The following is a 7006-nucleotide window of genomic DNA, read 5'->3' as shown; positions in this document are numbered from 1 at the left end:
GAAATACTGTTCATTTTATGATTCCTCTTCGAATTTCGAATCTTTAATTGCTTTTGGATTTTCGAAATTCGAAAAAATGAAGGAGTTAGAGCGTTTTCGAACTTGAAAATAACCTTGAATATCTACACTCCAAAAAAAAAAAAAATAAATTTTTGCGAATTATTCCGGAGAAAATTGTAAAGTACTGATTCAATCAGCACTATAACGGAAAGAATATTAGCTCCCAAATATAGGGATGCTTTTGGTTTTGAAGAAAATCGAAAATACGACGAAGTTACAGAATTTTCGAATTTACAAAGATTTCTTATGAAGTTTTGGATATCAATTATGCGATTTTGAGCTTATTTTTTAAGAAAAACAATCTGGGATTGCAATAAAACACTTTTTTCGCAATAAACTTCGCTACTGCATACTCAACTCAAAAATTTTTGGGGCATCAAAAATTTAAAATTTTCACAAGGCTAACCCCTTTCATAAAAAATGGGTTAAAAAATGAAAGTGAAAATTTGGGGAAATACTGTTCATTTTATGATTCCTCTTCGAATTTCGAATCATGAATTGCTTTTGGATTTTCGAAATTCGAAAAAATGAAGGAGTTAGAGCGTTTTCGAACTTGAAAATAACCTTGAATATCTACACTCCAAAAAAAAAAAATAAATTTATGCGAATTATTTCGGAGAAAATTGTAAAGTACTGATTCAATCAGCACTATAACGGAAAGAATATTAGCTCCTAAATATAGGGATGCCTTTGGTTTTGAAGAAATTCGAAAATACGAAGAAGTTACAGAATTTTCGAATTTACAAAGATTTCTTATGAAGTTTTGGATATCAATTATGCGATTTTGAGCTTATTTTTTAAGAAAAACAATCTGGGATTGCAATAAAACACTTTTTTCGCAATAAACTTCGCTACTGCATACTCAACTCAAAAATTTTTGGGGCATCAAAAATTTAAAATTTTCACAAGGCTAACCCCTTTCATAAAAAATGGGTTAAAAAATGAAAGTGAAAATTTGGGGAAATACTGTTCATTTTATGATTCCTCTTCGAATTTCGAATCATGAATTGCTTTTGGATTTTCGAAATTCGAAAAAATGAAGGAGTTAGAGCGTTTTCGAACTTGAAAATAACCTTGAATATCTACACTCCAAAAAAAAAAATAAATTTATGCGAATTATTTCGGAGAAAATTGTAAAGTACTGATTCAATCAGCACTATAACGGAAAGAATATTAGCTCCTAAATATAGGGATGCCTTTGGTTTTGAAGAAATTCGAAAATACGAAGAAGTTACAGAATTTTCGAATTTACAAAGATTTCTTATGAAGTTTTGGATATCAATTATGCGATTTTGAGCTTATTTTTTAAGAAAAACAATCTGGGATTGCAATAAAACACTTTTTTCGCAATAAACTTCGCTACTGCATACTCAACTCAAAAATTTTTGGGGCATCAAAAATTTTAAATTTTCACAAGGCTAACCCCTTTCATAAAAAATGGGTTAAAAAATGAAAGTGAAAATTTGAGAAAATACTGTTCATTTTATGATTCCTCTTCGAATTTCGAATCTTGAATCGCTTTTGGATTTTCGAAATTCGAAAAAATGAAGGAGTTAGAGCGTATTCGAACTTGAAAATAACCTTGAATATCTACACTCAAAAAAAAAAAATAAATTTTTGCGAATTATTCCGGAGAAAATTGTAAAGTACTGATTCAATCAGCACTATAACGGAAAGAATATTAGCTCCCAAATATAGGGATGCTTTTGGTTTTGAAGAAAATCGAAAATACGACGAAGTTACAGAATTTTCGAATTTACAAAAATTTCTTATGAAGTTTTGGATATCAATTATGCGATTTTGAGCTTATTTTTTAAGAAAAACAATCTGGGATTGCAATAAAACACTTTTTTCGCAATAAACTTCGCTACTGCATACTCAACTCAAAAATTTTTGGGGCATCAAAAATTTTAAATTTTCACAAGGCTAACCCCTTTCATAAAAAATGGGTTAAAAAATGAAAGTGAAAAATTGTGGAAATACTGTTCATTTTATGATTCCTCTTCGAATTTCGAATCTTGAATTGCTTTTGGATTTTCGAAATTCGAAAAAATGAAGGAGTTAGAGCGTTTTCGAACTTGAAAATAACCTTGAATATCTACACTCCAAAAAAAAAAATAAATTTATGCGAATTATTTCGGAGAAAATTTTAAAGTACTGATTCAATCAGCACTATAACGGAAAGAATATTAGCTCCCAAATATAGGGATGCCTTTGGTTTTGAAGAAATTCGAAAATACGAAGAAGTTACAGAATTTTCGAATTTACAAAGATTTCTTATGAAGTTTTGGATATCAATTATGCGATTTTGAGCTTATTTTTTGAGGAAAACACGCTGGAATTGCAATAAACCGTATTTTGTGGCACAAACTTCACTACTGTATACTCAACTCAAAAATTTTTGGAGCATCAAAAATTGACATTTTCACAAGGCTAACCCCTTTCATAAAAAATGGGTTAAAAAATGAAAGTGAAAATTTGGGGAAATACTGTTCATTTTATGATTCCTCTTCGAATTTCGAATCTTGAATTGCTTTTGGATTTTCGAAAAAATGAAGGAGTTAGAGCGTTTTCGAACTTGAAAATAACCTTGAATATCTACACTCAAAAAAAAAATAAATTTTTGCGAATTATTCCGGAGAAAATTGTAAAGTACTGATTCAATCAGCACTATGACGGAAAGAATATTAGCTCCTAAATATAGGGATGCCTTTGGTTTTGAAGAAATTCGAAAATACGAAGAAGTTACAGAATTTTCGAATTTACAAAGATTTCTTATGAAGTTTTGGATATCAATTATGCGATTTTGAGCTTATTTTTTAAGAAAAACAATCTGGGATTGCAATAAAACACCTTTTTCGCAATAAACTTCGCTATTGCATACTCAACTCAAAAATTTTTGGGGCATCAAAAATTTAAAATTTTCACAAGGCTAACCCCTTTCATAAAAAATGGGTTAAAAAATGAAAGTGAAAATTTGGGGAAATACTGTTCATTTTATGATTCCTCTTCGAATTTCGAATCTTGAATTGCTTTTGGATTTTCGAAATTCGAAAAAATGAAGGAGTTAGAGCGTTTTCGAACTTGAAAATAACCTTGAATATCTACACTCCAAAAAAAAAAAAATAAATTTTTGCGAATTATTCCGGAGAAAATTGTAAAGTACTGATTCAATCAGCACTATAACGGAAAGAATATTAGCTCCCAAATATAGGGATGCTTTTGGTTTTGAAGAAAATCGAAAATACGACGAAGTTACAGAATTTTCGAATTTAAAAAGATTTCTTATGAAGTTTTGGATATCAATTATGCGATTTTGAGCTTATTTTTTAAGAAAAACAATCTGGGATTGCAATAAAACACTTTTTTCGCAATAAACTTCGCTACTGCATACTCAACTCAAAAATTTTTGGGGCATCAAAAATTTAAAATTTTCACAAGGCTAACCCCTTTCATAAAAAATGGGTTAAAAAATGAAAGTGAAAATTTGGGGAAATACTGTTCATTTTATGATTCCTCTTCGAATTTCGAATCTTGAATAGCTTTTGGATTTTCGAAATTCGAAAAAATGAAGGAGTTAGAGCGTTTTCGAACTTGAAAATAACCTTGAATATCTACACTCCAAAAAAAAATAAATTTTTGCGAATTATTCCGGAGAAAATTGTAAAGTACTGATTCAATCAGCACTATAACGGAAAGAATATTAGCTCCCAAATATAGGGATGCCTTTGGTTTTGAAGAAATTCGAAAATACGAAGAAGTTACAGAATTTTCGAATTTACAAAGATTTCTTATGAAGTTTTGGATATCAATTATGCGATTTTGAGCTTATTTTTTGAGGAAAACACGCTGGAATTGCAATAAACCGTATTTTGTGGCATAAACTTCACTACTGTATACTCAACTCAAAAATTTTTGGAGCATGGGTTAAAAAATGAAAGTGAAAATTTGAGGAAATACTGTTCATTTTATGATTCCTCTTCGAATTTCGAATCTTGAATTGCTTTTGGATTTTCGAAATTCGAAAAAATGTAGGAGTTAGAGCGTATTCGAACTTGAAAATAACCTTGAATATCTACACTCAAAAAAAAAATAAATTTTTGCGAATTATTCCGGAGAAAATTGTAAAGTACTGATTCAATCAGCACTATAACGGAAAGAATATTAGCTCCCAAATATAGGGATGCTTTTGGTTTTGAAGAAAATCGAAAATACGACGAAGTTACAGAATTTTCGAATTTACAAAAATTTCTTATGAAGTTTTGGATATCAATTATGCGATTTTGAGCTTATTTTTTAAGAAAAACAATCTGGGATTGCAATAAAACACTTTTTTCGCAATAAACTTCGCTACTGCATACTCAACTCAAAAATTTTTGGGGCATCAAAAATTTTAAATTTTCACAAGGCTAACCCCTTTCATAAAAAATGGGTTAAAAAATGAAAGTGAAAAATTGTGGAAATACTGTTCATTTTATGATTCCTCTTCGAATTTCGAATCTTGAATTGCTTTTGGATTTTCGAAATTCGAAAAAATGAAGGAGTTAGAGCGTTTTCGAACTTGAAAATAACCTTGAATATCTACACTCCAAAAAAAAAAATAAATTTATGCGAATTATTTCGGAGAAAATTTTAAAGTACTGATTCAATCAGCACTATAACGGAAAGAATATTAGCTCCCAAATATAGGGATGCCTTTGGTTTTGAAGAAATTCGAAAATACGAAGAAGTTACAGAATTTTCGAATTTACAAAGATTTCTTATGAAGTTTTGGATATCAATTATGCGATTTTGAGCTTATTTTTTGAGGAAAACACGCTGGAATTGCAATAAACCGTATTTTGTGGCACAAACTTCACTACTGTATACTCAACTCAAAAATTTTTGGAGCATCAAAAATTGACATTTTCACAAGGCTAACCCCTTTCATAAAAAATGGGTTAAAAAATGAAAGTGAAAATTTGGGGAAATACTGTTAATTTTATGATTCCTCTTCGAATTTCGAATCTTGAATTGCTTTTGGATTTTCGAAATTCGAAAAAATGAAGGAGTTAGAGCGTTTTCGAACTTGAAAATAACCTTGAATATCTACACTCAAAAAAAAAATAAATTTTTGCGAATTATTCCGGAGAAAATTGTAAAGTACTGATTCAATCAGCACTATGACGGAAAGAATATTAGCTCCTAAATATAGGGATGCCTTTGGTTTTGAAGAAATTCGAAAATACGAAGAAGTTACAGAATTTTCGAATTTACAAAGATTTCTTATGAAGTTTTGGATATCAATTATGCGATTTTGAGCTTATTTTTTAAGAAAAACAATCTGGGATTGCAATAAAACACCTTTTTCGCAATAAACTTCGCTATTGCATACTCAACTCAAAAATTTTTGGGGCATCAAAAATTTAAAATTTTCACAAGGCTAACCCCTTTCATAAAAAATGGGTTAAAAAATGAAAGTGAAAATTTGGGGAAATACTGTTCATTTTATGATTCCTCTTCGAATTTCGAATCTTGAATTGCTTTTGGATTTTCGAAATTCGAAAAAATGAAGGAGTTAGAGCGTTTTCGAACTTGAAAATAACCTTGAATATCTACACTCCAAAAAAAAAAAAAAATAAATTTTTGCGAATTATTCCGGAGAAAATTGTAAAGTACTGATTCAATCAGCACTATAACGGAAAGAATATTAGCTCCCAAATATAGGGATGCTTTTGGTTTTGAAGAAAATCGAAAATACGACGAAGTTACAGAATTTTCGAATTTAAAAAGATTTCTTATGAAGTTTTGGATATCAATTATGCGATTTTGAGCTTATTTTTTAAGAAAAACAATCTGGGATTGCAATAAAACACTTTTTTCGCAATAAACTTCGCTACTGCATACTCAACTCAAAAATTTTTGGGGCATCAAAAATTTAAAATTTTCACAAGGCTAACCCCTTTCATAAAAAATGGGTTAAAAAATGAAAGTGAAAATTTGGGGAAATACTGTTCATTTTATGATTCCTCTTCGAATTTCGAATCTTGAATAGCTTTTGGATTTTCGAAATTCGAAAAAATGAAGGAGTTAGAGCGTTTTCGAACTTGAAAATAACCTTGAATATCTACACTCCAAAAAAAAATAAATTTTTGCGAATTATTCCGGAGAAAATTGTAAAGTACTGATTCAATCAGCACTATAACGGAAAGAATATTAGCTCCCAAATATAGGGATGCCTTTGGTTTTGAAGAAATTCGAAAATACGAAGAAGTTACAGAATTTTCGAATTTACAAAGATTTCTTATGAAGTTTTGGATATCAATTATGCGATTTTGAGCTTATTTTTTGAGGAAAACACGCTGGAATTGCAATAAACCGTATTTTGTGGCATAAACTTCACTACTGTATACTCAACTCAAAAATTTTTGGAGCATGGGTTAAAAAATGAAAGTGAAAATTTGAGGAAATACTGTTCATTTTATGATTCCTCTTCGAATTTCGAATCTTGAATTGCTTTTGGATTTTCGAAATTCGAAAAAATGTAGGAGTTAGAGCGTATTCGAACTTGAAAATAACCTTGAATATCTACACTCAAAAAAAAAAATAAATTTTTGCGAATTATTCCGGAGAAAATTGTAAAGTACTGATTCAATCAGCACTATAACGGAAAGAATATTAGCTCCCAAATATAGGGATGCTTTTGGTTTTGAAGAAAATCGAAAATACGACGAAGTTACAGAATTTTCGAATTTACAAAAATTTCTTATGAAGTTTTGGATATCAATTATGCGATTTTGAGCTTATTTTTTAAGAAAAACAATCTGGGATTGCAATAAAACACTTTTTTCGCAATAAACTTCGCTACTGCATACTCAACTCAAAAATTTTTGGGGCATCAAAAATTTAAAATTTTCACAAGGCTAACCCCTTTCATAAAAAATGGGTTAAAAAATGAAAGTGAAAA

Source organism: Stomoxys calcitrans, chromosome 2 (assembly GCF_963082655.1).
Source record: "Stomoxys calcitrans chromosome 2, idStoCalc2.1, whole genome shotgun sequence".
NCBI lineage: Eukaryota > Metazoa > Arthropoda > Insecta > Diptera > Muscidae > Stomoxys > Stomoxys calcitrans.
The sequence above is the reverse complement of the archived record's forward strand: the minus strand, read 5'-3'. Positions refer to the sequence as shown.